This window comes from Gossypium arboreum, chromosome 9 (assembly GCF_025698485.1).
Source record: "Gossypium arboreum isolate Shixiya-1 chromosome 9, ASM2569848v2, whole genome shotgun sequence".
Lineage (NCBI taxonomy): Eukaryota > Viridiplantae > Streptophyta > Magnoliopsida > Malvales > Malvaceae > Gossypium > Gossypium arboreum.
In genome coordinates, this window is record NC_069078.1 from 2,646,299 (window position 1) to 2,662,079 (window position 15,781).

The 15,781-nt window shown below is 35.0% G+C and overlaps 1 long non-coding RNA gene across 1 annotated transcript; it reads right to left on the reverse strand.

Moving 5' to 3' along the window:
* Positions 1 to 6,046: 6,046 nt before the first annotated feature.
* Positions 6,047 to 14,762, reverse strand: LOC128280566 (uncharacterized). The gene is made up of 3 exons (XR_008270661.1): positions 14,683 to 14,762; positions 6,870 to 6,956; positions 6,047 to 6,253 (listed from the first exon to the last, which is right to left on the reverse strand). It is a non-coding gene; the product is annotated as an uncharacterized LOC128280566 (long non-coding RNA).
* Positions 14,763 to 15,781: the final 1,019 nt, after the last annotated feature.

Sequence of the window (15,781 nt, forward strand, 5' to 3'; positions counted from 1 at the left end):
GATCCTTCTTGTTAATAGGGAGCTTAGGCTAGCCTAATCACCTATCCTAAGTTCCTAGTGTACGTGTTCTTACTTGAACTTATGATATTTTGTAAATAATTCTTATATGATTAGCTAATATGATTATATGTGATAGGATTATGTCAGAATATGACTTGTTATTTGCTGGTTTTATGCATATATCTGAGATTATAGTGATTGTGGCTCAATGAGCAATGTGATAGCTATGTGATCATGATTAACATGTGATAACTCTTGACAAGAGTTATATTTCATGCCTTTAGACCTAGCTAATTATTTGTACTTAGGTACATTTAGTTGCATTTTAGGACATTTCATTCGCATTTTCATCATTTCATTAGGTTCTTGGATTGGGTTTAAATATTAGATACTTTTAATTGATTGTGGTAAGACTGTGTTTGGTGGTTTGGCAGGTGCAGGTTGAGGAACGAGAAATAAAGGAGTGAAGGTTTGCTTGGGAAAAATGTTGGACATTTTGTCAACACAAATGTCGTGCCAATTCCAGAAAGACCGAGTCAACACTCAACGCATACCAGTTTCAGCCCAACTATACTTGTACCAGAACAATCTACCTAAAAAAGAGGAGAAGATAATCTTAGGTTGTTGGTTTTTATCTTAGAAAAAAAATTTAAAAATGAGAAGATAATCTTGGGTTGTTGAAAAAAGAAATTAAAAAGAGGAGAAGATAAACATGGGTTGTTGGATTTACCCTAGGAAAAAGGCTATAAAAAGCCAAAGGAGGAAACCTTAAACAATGAACAAAAAAGGAAGAGATCCTTAGGCAAAAATAGATGGTAGCGACTGATTAGAGATGGAAAACGGAAAACGAAAGTAGTCACTCTCAGCCATCACAGGACATTGTGCTGCCAGAGTGTGAATTGGACACGTGAAAGCTGTCTTCTCGTAGTCTTCCGTATTTCTTAATTTTTTTCTTCCATGAATTGAATGATGAAAATGGTGTTGGATGTTATTTTGGTTTTGAATTTTATGTGCCAAACCATGAGCTAAATTTCATCGAGTTGGGATTACATTATGAAACTTTTATTTTCTTTAATGGTTGAAGCATATATTTGAATCAATTTACTGTTTCATTCAATTATTTTATTTCTATGTTGTATGCGTGTAACCCCTAGACATAGATGATTGTCTCGCGTGCCTATAAACTAAATTTAATTCTAAAATGGTTAGATTAGTTGGATAGATATTGAATGATATAAGCAAGTACCCAACCGATACTTGCAGTAGACTCTAGGCACAGAGCAACATTCATACATAAGGAAAATAGTGTAGGATACCATATTAAAAGCCCACAGACACGAGAAAGGTGACTTAAGGTTTTTACTCTTGAAAAAAGTAGACCATTTTAGAACTCTTCTGAGCAGTAAACTGAGTATGATTTTGCTGAGGCATTATTGGCAGTAAGGGTAGATTTTTAGTAATCCCAACCTTCCAAATCAACATCGTATATTCTTTATTCTTTGCCATTGTATCTTTGCCATATCATTATTAGTTATTTATTTTTTCATTTACATAATATTCCGTAATAATTCTCATAATTTCTATTACATTTCTACTTTTGTTTTGCCATAGAATTTCCAAGTATTCATTAATTCCACATATTGCATACATCACTATTCCTTTAATTGTCACTGCATACTTATTGCTGTTTTTTCCATAGCATTAATAACACTCTAGTACAATAACTTGCCACTTTTGTGCCTCAATCCGATCTTCGTGAGAACGATACTCACTCATCACTTTATTACTTGATTCGACGTGTATACTTGCACAAATCGCATATCATTTCACACGCGACAACATTATATGTGAAAAGGTGCATAAATTAGTAAATAAATGTGTAAAATGGATATGATGGCCTTGTGATCTCTTGAAATCATTGGATATAATTAACAAGCCATAGGATTTTATTACTCATATATGTGTTTTAATATTGGGACATGTTGGAGGGATAAGGGAATGTTGAGCTAAGCTCTATTCATTGGGACATGTTGGTGTGTTGGAGAGTGTTATCTTATTGCTACACTTATTTGAGACATGTTAGACTCTTTGAGTCATTGGTGTGATGGAGATTCGTGTATTCCATATGTTGTATTTCCATACATATTTCATAATCACAAGATGCCAATGTATCTATATGATTTAATGGTTCAAGATTATAAGTGTACTTGTTCTTAGTATACTTTCTATTAGCCTTTGATATTATGGTTTATTGTGGCATCTTTGTGCACTCACTAAGTTTGGTTAAGATCACATTCTCAAATGATTATTTAGTAGAGAAATAGATTGAGTGAGGAGGAGGAGTGAGCAAGCAAGTGATCTATCCAAGGCTATTGATTTGTGTATGTGAAGTGTTTTTTTTTTTCAACCAACAAAAATAAAGGTAATGTGGAACTATATATATTGAAGGATTAGACTTCATTTTGTTTCAGGTTTGTAAATGGACTTTTTTATACTGTTTAAGGACTTTTATATTTGGTTTATGATGGTTTGATTGCTTTGGAATGACGATTGAACAATGCTTGATATCGGCTTAAGTGTTATGATGAATAGTATGCATGTATCTTGGTGAAATACTGTTGTAGATGGTCAATTTGTATGTTGGATGTTTGGAACAGTTTAGAATGGCCATTTGGTATGAAATGAACCTACACTTCACTTGGAAATGCATGAAATGCAAATTTTGTGTGTTGAGTAATTGATATGTGATTTTAGGTATGCATGCTAGCATGGCCGTTTACTTAGGATGTCAAATTGTGATAATGAACATTCTAGTGTAATTGAGCATGAATTAAATGATCTATGTATGCTATTTGATATGTTAGGACAAAGAATTTGGCCTAAAAACACGAAATGGTATGTTTAGTTTTGGTTTAAATTGTCAATTGCAAGATGCCCTCTTTTACGTTGTCATGAAAAAGGGACTTTTCCAAAGCATGTCGCGACATTCACATTCGCATCATCATGATGTGACTCACTATGTGTTTTTGGCATGTTTTTGTTATTTTTGCATTTGAGTCCTGATTTTTATGCAATGCAATTAGAGTCTTTACATGTTATAAAATGCTATGAAAATTTGCATGATTAAGTTTAATACGTTTAATTTCATAAATCTACTTTCATTTTTGCAAAAATATTTTTTGATTTTTTGTTTAAATTTACACTTTAGTCCTTAAACCTTTGTTTTAAAATTAAATGAGTTTTACTTATCGGCTTTTGCTAATTCTTTCAAATATTGTTTACATGAAATGTTTTGAATTCAATGCATATTTAATATATTGGTTTATACTAGTTTTGTATAGTTATTGCAAATTGAGATTTTACCCCTGATGGTTATTTTGATTATTCTTGCTGGATATGCATGATTTTAGGGTTTGAATGTTACCTTTAATTGTTAAATTTATTATTATGCTTGTATATATTGTGATGTGAATAGTGGTCGGTAGTATGGTCACGTAAGTGACTAGTGTGACATTCCGTGTTCAGTTTGGACCATCCTAACTAGGTTAGGGCTCCACACAATAGGTAGCTCTCAGTTCTTTAGACCGAAAGACATTATCTTGTAGCAAAACATATTATCTGTAATGAATTTTTCATTTCTTGGTTTTTTTCAACCATAAATATCTAATTATAGCTTGAAAAGGTATCGATAAGGCTCATATCTTGGTAGACTATAAAAAAATCCACTAATTGGTCTATGAAAGGGAGCAAGAAGTCTTCTTTTGTGCAAGTCTTATTCAAGTTGGTGAAGTCTAGACGCATTTGCCATCTGTTTTCACATTTGGGTACCATTACCATATTGGAAACCCAATAAGGGTATATAACCTCTCAAATGGAACCTGTAGCTAGCAGTTTCTTTACTTCTTCTCATGTAGTCATAACCTTCTCATCAGAGAATTTTCTCTTTTTTTTTTTACTAATTGTATAGTAGGATCCACCCCAAAGGGAATGTCAAATGACAGACAAGTGGATTCCTAGCTTATTTGTTGCAGACCAAGAAAAGAAATCTTGACATTCCATCAAAAAGAAGCTTAAGGATTCTTTCTCTTCATGCAGGAATAGTGGAAACAATTTAGGTAACCTTTTCAAGGTCCTTCCAGTACAGGCAGATGGATTACATTGTTTCTACTAGTTGTGCATTAGGAAGTTGGGTCTTTGGTCTAGCTTCAAAGCTTTCCAAATTAATTATCGATCTTCTACTGATATTAACCCCTATTAAAAGATGAAGATGTGAAATGCAATAAGCCAGATAAAGGTAAGGAGGGTTAATCTTTCCCTGTGAGTTATAGGGAGACAATGTGACATTGTTGGACTATCTTCTGTCGACTTTTATATATAACTCACCTGTGAAGGTTGTGGACTTGGTTGTCATGCAAAAACTAGCCACCATCATTTTAGTCATCCTCATGATTGGCCTTCGAAATATGACATTTTAGGCTACTGAATGGTCAACTATTAAAAATCCCACCATTTCAATAATGGCATGCTCACTGTCACTAAGGACTACAGAAAGAGTAATGGTCCCTTTAACCATAATGGGTTGATTTGAAACGACAAAATAGACCTTTCGATTTGAGTTGTATCCTTAAGGCCCATCGAATAGAATGCTTTGGCTGTCAGAGTATCAACCAAGTTGTATATGTCTACCAGGATTCTTCTAACTTACAAAGAAGAGATTTTGGCTGAGACTACCAAAGAATCCTCACCTTTCGCGTTTAGAGCATCCCTCTCATCTAGTTCTAAAAACTAGAGTTACCCTTAAGAGACCTCGGGCTTTTTACTGTCGCAAAAACTGATAGGATACTCCCATGTAGGCCTTTCGCTTAAAATTGGAACCAAACCATTTTACATGCTTCCCTCTTACCAGCAAATCAATGATTCCTCCAATAGCTTGTTTTCCCTTATTTTTGTGATATTAACATGATTATCATGCTTCCTTATCTTGAGGCATGTCTAAATAATAGGGGTCTTGAGCCAAATATTGTTTGAGGTGCCCCTGTTGAATTGTCTTCTTAATGGCATTTTTTATATGCACAAACTGATGTGATGCCCTTGGGCATTATGGTACTTGTAGTGGTGATTTGAATTGTTGCAATGCTAACTGGGTAGCCATTGTGGTGTTAAATCTATGATCCTCTAATATTCCACCTGGTGGAATATTTGAGGTAGGGAGCAATTAAACTCGTGGTTGGTCTTGAATTTCTTATAGGGGGCACAGGGTCATTGATCTTGGCTTCCTCGGTAACTTCGAATGGGTCATTGACGGTTAGCAATGTGGACATTATTTGTAACACTCCTTACCCGAGACTGTTGCCAGAATCGAGCACGAGGCATTACTAAACTTATTCTATCCCTTAAATAGGTTTAAATTGTTTATTTAAGCATTTCGGAATGTGCTGCCATTCTGCGTCGTAGTCGCCTAAAAATTCATATCTTGAGTTCCGAAACTCGAAATTAAGATCCGTAAATTTTTCCTGAAACTAGACTCATATATCTATCTACTAATTTTTTTCATAGATTTTTTACTTGGCCAATTAGTACAGTTTATTAGTTAAAGTTTCCCCTGTTTCAAAACTCGACTACACTAACCTCTTGTTACTACGAACCATGTTTCTTCCTGTAAAAAATTCATATCACTAAGCCGTTTGTTTCTATTAAAATTAGACTCAACAAGGATTATAACCATATAAAGTATACCTTCTAATTAGTTTTGTACAATTTATGGTGAATTTCCAAAGTTGAAATAGGGGTTCCAGAAATCGCTCTGACCCTGTTTCACTAAAACTTAGATATATCATGAAATATAATACCTTTACCTATTTTTCTTATTCCATAAGAAAATAGACATAATAAGATTTAATTTAATATATTATTCATCTTCAAACTATGTTTATACAATTTTTAGTGATTTTTCAAAATTACGTCATTGCTGTTACTTGAATCTGTTTTTAGGTTACTTTCACATTTTCATAATTTTCATGTGATAATCACCATTCAATCATACATATTAATAAACATGCATATCATCGGCCATTTTATTAGCTAATCACTAGCAAGTATTTACACATCATTCATTGTTCATATTATACCAAAAGTGGCTAAGTTTCTATACATGCCATACACAAAACAAAACGTCTAATTATACCGAGTTATTTCTTTGATAGTGTGATCGGCCTCCGACGTTTCCTTCGATCCCCGAGTGGCTAGATAAGTACTATAAGAAGAAGAAAATAAAGAGATTAAGCACTAGGCTTAGTAAGCTTACAAGCAAATAAATCACAACATTCAACATAATGGATAATTATGCATAATATCATCTAACATCATAAATTTCTTTACTTCTCAATTTCTATCTTCTTCTTTATTCCCTTACCTTCTTTCTTACGACCTTTCCTTTTCATAAGTATAATCTACTTTTCCTTTGCTGTTAATTCACTGTAATTTAACTCGTATCCTGACCCGTTGAACCACTCGGAATACTAAGGATACTAGGGTCGTTCTGTCTATCAATATCTCGCCAATGCCATGTCTTTGACATGGACTTACATGAATTATTCTGTCTCCAATGCCATATATAATATGGACTTACATGGCTCAATCCTGTCTCCAAAGCCATATTTCTAATATGGACTTACATGGCTCATTTCGTTCGTCTGTCAACCCTAATATCCTAACATTCCTAGGGTTCAACCGGCTTTCTAACACTTTTCCTCTGTCACTTCACCTTAAATTCGACTTTAAATATTTTCATAACATAAATATATAAATGCTGAAATTGACAATAATAATGTAAAATAAAAGAATATTGCATTTATTTACTGTAAACTTACCTCGATACAAAATGTGACTAAACTTTACAATTTAGTCCTTTACTTTTTCTTTTCCCCAATCTACTCTCGAATTTCGCTCTTCTTGATCTATAATAGCAAATTTAGCTTATTTAATATCAACATTTATCAAAACAACCCTTTACTCAAACTTTGGAAAAATTACATATTTGCCCCTAAACTTTCACATATTTGCACTTTTGCCCCAAGGCTCGTAAATTAAACTTCATCCTATTTTCTTATGTTTTATGACATGCTAATCATTTTTCCTTCTATGGCAACATCAAATTCACACACTAACATGTACTTATGACTATTAGGTATTTTTACCGATTAAGCCTTTTACTCGTTTTCACTTAAAACCAAGTAGCACAAGTTGTCTAACATAATTTAAAACCTCATATTCCATCATAAAACATCAAAATACACAAATTTCACCTATGGGTATTTTTCCAAATTTGATTCCTAACTTAAATTATTGCTAGCATAAGCTTTATCGAGCTCTGGGACTTCAAAACGTAAAGATCATTAAAAGCGGGCTTGGAATCACTTACTATGAAGCTTGAAAGTTGAAGAAACCCCAGCTATGGAGAGAGGTAAGGTTATGCTGGTAACTTGAAGAAGATGATACAATTTTATCATCTTTTTACCTTTTATTAATGTTAATAACTAAATGACCAAAATGCCCTCCTTACTAAACTTTCAAAAATTCCTTCCATGTCCTAATTTTGTCCATGAACTTAAAATTGGTCAAATTACCATTTAAGATCTCCTAATTAATATTCCAAAATAATTTCATACTAAAACTTCTAGAATGCAAGTTTTGCAAATTATTCGATTTAGTCCCTAACCTCAATTTAAGCACTTTATGCATAGAATTTTATCACGAAATTTTCACACAATCATGTAATCATACCATGAACCTCAAAATAATAATAAAATATATATATATTTTTTACCTGAATTTGTGGTTTCGCAACCACTGTTCCGTTTAGGCCCTATTTCGGAATGTTACATTTCTCCCCTTTAGGGATTTTCGTCCCAAAATCTTACTTGTGAAGAGATATGGGTACTTGTTTTGCATAGCCTCTTGGGTTCCCATGTAGCCTCGTCTACCCCATGTCTATTCCATAGTACTTTCACAAGTACAATACTTTTGTTCCTTAATTGCTTTACCTCTCGAGCTAGGATCTTTCTGGGTTCTTCACCGTAAGTCATGTCTGGCTGAATCTCAACCTCTGTTTGAGAAATCACATGTGACGGATCTGAACGATAACGACGTAGCATAGACACATGAAATACATTATGAATCTTCTCTAACTCAATCGGTAAAGCTAACCGATATGCTAATGGTCCGACTCTCTCAATCACTTCAAACGGTCCAATAAAACGTGGACTTAGTTTGCCTTTCTTGCCAAATCGAGAACTTTCTTCCACGGGATACTTTCAAAAAACTTTGTCACCAACTTGATATTCGATCTCTTTTCTTTTAAATCGCATCGACTTACGCTTTTCATCAAGTCGCTTTTAAACAATTTCGATAACTTTCACTTTTCTTCCGTTTCTTTAACTAGATCAACCCAGTAAATCGGCTTTCTTTAAGCTCATTCAATATAAAGGTGTGTGCATTTATGTCCATACAAAGCTTTATAAGGTGCCATCTTCAAACTTGATGATAACTATTATTGTAGGCAAACTCTACCAATGGTAAGTATTTTCCCAACTACCTTGAAATTCTAATACACAACATCTAAGCATATCTTCAAGTACCGAATAACTCTCTCGGTGACCATCGATTCGAGGGTGAAAAGCCGTACTAAAACTCAACTTCGTACCTAAAGCCTCTTGTAACTTCTTCCGAACCGTGAAGTAAATCTTGGATCTCTGTCGAAATGATCGATAATGGCACTCCATGTAGTCTAACTATCTACGAAATGTATAACTCGGCCAACTTGTCAAGTGAATAATCCATACTGATTGGGATAAAATGAGCCGACTTAGTTAGCTTATCAATCACAACCCATATTGCATCTTTCTTTTTCGATGTTAACGGCAATCCGTAACAAAATCCATAGTAACTCGTCCCATTTCCATTCGGAACTAGCACGAGTTGCAATAATCACGAGGGTACGATGTTCAAACCTTTACCGTTGACAAATCAAGCATCTAGAAACAAACTCAAATATCTCTTTTCATTCCTACCCACCAATACAATTTCTTTAAATCATTATACATTTTGTACTTGCTGGATGAATAGATAAAGAAGCGCTATGTGCTTCCCTGTAAAATCTTTCGAATAAGCTCATCATTCTTTGGTACACAAATTACGTCTCTAAACATCAAACAACCATCGAACCAATCCAAATCGATTCTATGCGACTCACATTGAACTCTTTTAGCTTGTAACTCATTATCATCTTTTCGAGCTTCACAAATCTCTTCAAGAAATACCGGTTTAGCTCTAAATTCAGCTAAAATAGAACCATCATCGACATGGCTAAATTGGTATTCAAAGCTCGCAATGTAAATAAAAGTTTCTGCTTAAAGCGTCAAGAACTACATTTGCCTTACGGGTGATAATCAATCACTAACTCATAATCTTTAAGCAATTCCAACCATCTTCTTTGCCTCAAATTCAAATCTTTTGAGTCATCAAGTATTTCAAGCTTTTATGATCGGTAAATATCCCAGCACCTTTCACCATACAAATAATGTCTCCAAATCTTCAATGCAAATACAATAGCACTAGCTCTAAATCATGTGTCGGATAATTTTTCTCATGTGGCTTCAATTGTCTAGAGGCATAAGCAATTACCTTTCCTTCTGCATGAGTACACAACCGAGCCCATTCAAGGATGCATCATTGTAAATCACAAATTCTTTACCCGGTTCCTATTTGTACTAAGATAGGAGCTTAGTCAACAATGCCTTTAACTTGTCAAAACTTTGTTGGCACTTCTCAGTCCATTCAAACTTAACATCCTTCCGTAGCAGTCTCGTCAGCGGGTAGCTATCATGGAAAATCCCTCCACAAATCGCCTATAATATCCAAGCAAGACCAAGAAAACTTCTAACCGATACATTTCTAGGAGGCTTCCAATCAACAATGGTTGAAATCTTACTCAGATCAACCTTAATACCTTCACCGAGACAATATGTCCAAGAAAACCAACTTCTCGTAACGAGAACTCACTTTTTTTGAACTTGGCATACAACCGATTATCTCTCGAATTTGTAAAAGCTGTTCTCAAATGCTCGCATGCTCGGTCTCATCATGAGAATAAATCAAAATATCATCAATGAACACAACTACAAACTTATCTAAGTATGGTCTAAAAATTCGGTTCATTAAGTCCATAAAATGGCGGGAGCATTAGTCAAGCCAAATGGCATCACAAGGAACTCATAATGACCATACCTAGTCCGGAAGCGTCTTGGGACATCGACTCTTTAACTCGCAATCGATAGTATCCGGATCTCAAATCTATCTTGGAAAACACAGTAGCTCCTTCAATTGATCAAACAAATCATCAATTCTAGGCAATGGATACTTGTTCTTTTGTTACCTTGTTAAGTTGCCGATAATCTATGCACAATCTCATCGATCCGTCTTTTTTTTTCACAAATAGCATGGTTCACCCCATGGTGAACTACTGGTCTTACAAAGCCTTTATCTCATTAATTCTCGCAATCGAGCTTTCAATTCTTTCAATTCCAATAGAGCCATTCTATAAGGAGCAATAGAAATGGGCGTGGTACCGGAATCAACTCAATACCAAACTCAACTTCTCTAACAGAGGCAAACCGGTAGTTCTTCCTAAACACATCGGAAACTCACATACCACAGCATCGATTCAATTTTCAATTCGGATCTTTAGTGTTCAACACAAAAGCAAGATAAGCTTCATACCCTTTTCTCAAGTATTTCGGCGGACATAACGAAATTATAGGAAATGAACTATCGACTCTTCCGAATTAACCCGAAGAATTTCACCATTTTCACACTTCAACTCAATGAATTTCTTTCCACAATTCATTATCACATCATGTGTAGTCAACCAATCCATACCAAGAATCACATCAAACTCATCAAATGGCAATAGCATGAGATCGGCCGGAAAACAGTAGCCTCTAATCATTAAAGGACAATTTCTACATACCTTATCTACTAATACATGCTTGCCTAATGGATTCGATACTTTACTCACAAATTCTATAGATTCTATAGGCATACTTATACTAGGCATCAATTTCATACAAACATAAGAATGAGTTGAACCCAGATCAATCAGAGCAATGACATTAATATCATGTAGAGAAAATGTACCCGTAATCACATCGGGGGATGATGCCTCTTGGCGTGCACGAATAGCATAAGTCCTTGGGGCTCTAACATCCGGTCTCACGGTAGAATCTCTAGAGGTACCTCTCATTACTTGCTCCTACTCCGGTTGCCTCGGTGATCGCCTCTAGTGGGAGCATTTAGGATCTAGCACTCTGTGTTACCTCTCGGCTAGCCACTTGGACATTCTCGTACAAAATGATCTGGAGCACCACATTTATAGCAAACATTTTTACTTTGCCCGACAAGGACCATAATGAAGTCTACCACACCGTGGACACCACGATCTACCTCGTCTCGACATTACCTACACTCGTAGTCGAGGTGGTCCGAGCCTTCGGATCCTTAAATCTGCTACCTCTATTTCGACTAGATTGCCCTACCAAAAGCTAGATCCGTAGAAAACTCTCGGGCCTCTTGGATGTAGCCTGAAATGATTTGCTCATCTGTCTCTTCTTTGTATCTTGTGTCTCTGTCTCAACTTTGCCTTTTCTTTTAATAGCTCCTCGCCTTTATGTGCTCTCTCAACTAAAATAACGAACTCTTTTATTTCTAGGACACCCAACGACAAATCGGATATCATCATTTAACCCATCCTCAAACCTTTTACAGGATAGCCTCTGTGGACACACATTCTTGAGCATATTTATGAGCACGACAAATTCACGCTCATAATCGGTCACCAATCATATTGCCTTGTTTCAATTCCAGAATTCCTTTCTCTTCGGTCAATAAACCTCTCGGTGATGTACTTTTACGAAATTCTTCTGAAAGAAATCCCAAGTGACCTCTCTTTCGGTACAACCGATACAAGTGTCTTCCACCAGTAGTAGGTCGAGTCTCTAAGAAGTGATACTACACATTTCATACATTCCTCGGTGTACAAGATAATTCGTCAAAGACTCGATAGTATTTTCTAACCAAAATTCGCTCTTTTCGCATCATCATCTTTTGTTGCTCGAACTCTTACGCCCTTGTTTCTTGATTCTATCAACTGGTGGTTTTCTCTTACCACTGCACTGTGGATCGGGAAGCTTGAGCTACATGGGTAGCCCGAGAATCATGAGGGGTGGAGGTCTAATCACGGATTCGTTCGAACGAACTCGGCAAACAAATCATTCAAAGCTCGGAGAGAGCTTCTCGAGTCACTCCTCCCCGATCAACTATTATTGGCCTATTCTCGATGGCGCGCCCTTACGTGGAAGCAGGCACATTACTTTCTACATCATCATCACCGGCCGCCCGGATCCATTACTATAAAACAAAATATTTAAAAAAATCGCCGAGTCGTCACACTATCAAAATACAAGTATGGCATGTATAGCTAGACTTTTCTCACACTAACTGCTCCGAGAACCGACTAAACCTGCTCGATACCAATAAATGTAACACTCCTTACCCGACATTGTTGTAATCGAGCACGAGGTATTACTAAACTTATTCTATCCCTTAAATAGGTTTAAATTGTTTATTTAAGCATTTTGGAATGTGCTGCCATTCTGCGTCGTAGTCGCCTAAAAATTCATATCTTGAGTTCTGAAACTCGAAATTAAGATCCGTAAATTTTTCCTAAAACTAGACTCATATATCTATCTACTAATTTTTTTCATAGATTTTTGACTTGGCCAATTAGTACAGTTTATTAGTTAAAGTTTCCCCTGTTTCAAAACTCGACTACACTAACCTCTTGTTACTACGAACCATGTTTCTTCCTGTAAAAAATTCATATCACTAAGCCGTTTGTTTCTATTAAAACTAGACTCAACAAGGATTATAACCATATAAAGTATACCTTCTAATTAGTTTTGTACAATTTATGGTGAATTTCCAAAGTTGAAATAGGGGTTCCAGAAATCGCTCGACCTGTTTCACTAAAACTCAGATATATCATGAAATATAATACCTTTAGCTATTTTTCTTATTCCATAAGAAAATAGACATAATAAGATTTAATTTCATATATTATTAATCTTCAAACTATGTTTATACAATTTTTAGTGATTTTTCAAAATTATGTCATTGCTGTTACTTGAATCTGTTTTTAGGTTACTTTCACATTTTTCATAATTTTCATGTGATAATCACCATTCAATCATACATATTAATAAACATGCATATCATCGGCCATTTTATTAGCTAATCACTAGCAAGTATTTACACATCATTCATTGTTCATATTATACCAAAAGTGGCTAAGTTTCTATACATGCCATACACAAAACAAAACGTCTAATTATACCGAGTTATTTCTTTGATAGTGTGATCGGCCTCCGACGTTTCCTTCGATCCCGAGTGGCTAGATAAGTACTATAAGAAGAAGAAAATAAAGAGATTAAGCACTAGGCTTAGTAAGCTTACAAGCAAATAAATCACAACATTCAACATAATGGATAATTATGCATAATATCATCTAACATCATAAATTTCTTTACTTCTCAATTTCTATCTTCTTCTTTATTCCTTACCTTCTTTCTTACGACCTTTCCTTTTCATAAGTATAATCTACTTTTCCTTTGCTGTTAATTCACTGTAATTTAACTCGTATCCTGACCCGTTGAACCACTCGGAATACTAAGGATACTAGGTCGCTTCTGCTCATCAATATCTCGCCAATGCCATGTCTTTGACATGGACTTACATGAATTATTCTGTCTCCAATGCCATATATAATATGGACTTACATAGCTCAATCCTGTCTCCAAAGCCATATTTCTAATATGGACTTACATGGCTCATTTCGTTTCGTCGTCTGTCAACCCTAATATCCTAACATTCCTAGGGTTCAACCGGGCTTTCTAACACTTTTCCTCTGTCACTTCACCTTAAATTCGACTTTAAATATTTTCATAACATAAATATATAAATGCTGAAATTGACAATAATAATGTAAAATAAAAGAATATTGCATTTATTTACTGTAAACTTACCTCGATACAAAATGTGACTAAACTTTACAATTTAGTCCTTTACTTTTCTTTTCCTCGATCTACTCTCGAATTTCGCTCTTCTTGATCTATAATAGCAAATTTAGCTTATTTAATATCAACATTTATCAAAACAACCCTTTACTCAAACTTTGGAAAAATTACATTTTGCCCTAAACTTTCACATATTTGCACTTTTGCCCCAAGGCTCGTAAATTAAACTTCATCCTATTTTCTTATGTTTTATGACATGCTGATCATTTTTCCTTCTATGGCAACATCAAATTCACACACTAACATGTACTTATGACTATTAGGTATTTTTACCGATTAAGCCTTTTACTCGTTTTCACTTAAAACCAAGTAGCACAAGTTGTCTAACATAATTTAAAACCTCATATTCCATCATAAAACATCAAAATACACAAATTTCACCTATGGGTATTTTTCCAAATTTGATTCCTAACTTAAATTATTGCTAGCATAAGCTTTATCGAGCTAGGGACTTCAAAACGTAAAGATCATTAAAAGCGGGCTTGGAATCACTTACTATGAAGCTTGAAAGTTGAAGAAACCCCAGCTATGGAGAGAGGTAAGGTTCTGCTGGTAACTTGAAGAAGATGATACAATTTTATCATCTTTTTACCTTTTATTAATGTTAATAACCAAATGACCAAAATGCCCTCCTTACTAAACTTTCAAAATTCCTTCCATGTCCTAATTTTGTCCATGAACTTAAAATTGGTCAAATTACCATTTAAGATCTCCTAATTAATATTCCAAAATAATTTCATACTAAAACTTCTAGAATGCAAGTTTTGCAAATTATTCGATTTAGTCCCTAACCTCAATTTAAGCACTTTATGCATAGAATTTTATCACGAAATTTTCACACAATCATGTGATCATACCATGAACCTCAAAATAATAATAAAATATATATTTTTTTTACCCTGAATTTGTGGTTTCGCAACCACTGTTCCGTTTAGGCCCTATTTCGAAATGTTACATTATTAACCCACTAGTGGTTTCTTTTGTTCGATTAGTTGTAATGTCCATAATCATGACCACCTACCCTAAAAGTGGTCCTAGGATGCTAATAGCTTTGAAATCGCCTTAGGGGTGATCGTCATGGGGGTTGCCTTGTCAGGGGACAAGTGCAGAAGAATGGTCACGAACTTTCTCAACTTTATCTCCCTCCGAAAACGTATGAGTCATCTCATACAAGATGGAAAGTTCACTTAGAGTGTTCCTGATAATGATATACTTTAAATTTTGATTGGTATTCGATAATGAAAGCTTGAATGGCCCATTCATCAATGGACCCCTTCATGATCATGGTGGTTGTACTATATCAACGGATGTAATCATAAAAGGACTCACCTGCTCCTTGATGAATTTTTAATAAGTAGGCTGGGGATTGCTGAATTGTTTTATTGGCCAAGAAACAACTCATGAACTATTTAGCTATTTGGTCAAAGGGGTAAATGGACCCCTGTAATAACCACAAGCACTACTATTGTGTTGCTTTAGAAAAGGTCATAGAGAATACTCTACACTTGATTCCATCGGAGGTACCTAATGTCACACCCTAAAAATCAAAAAATTCAAAAAGATGAGTAAAGTATGTATATATGTGAATTGATTGG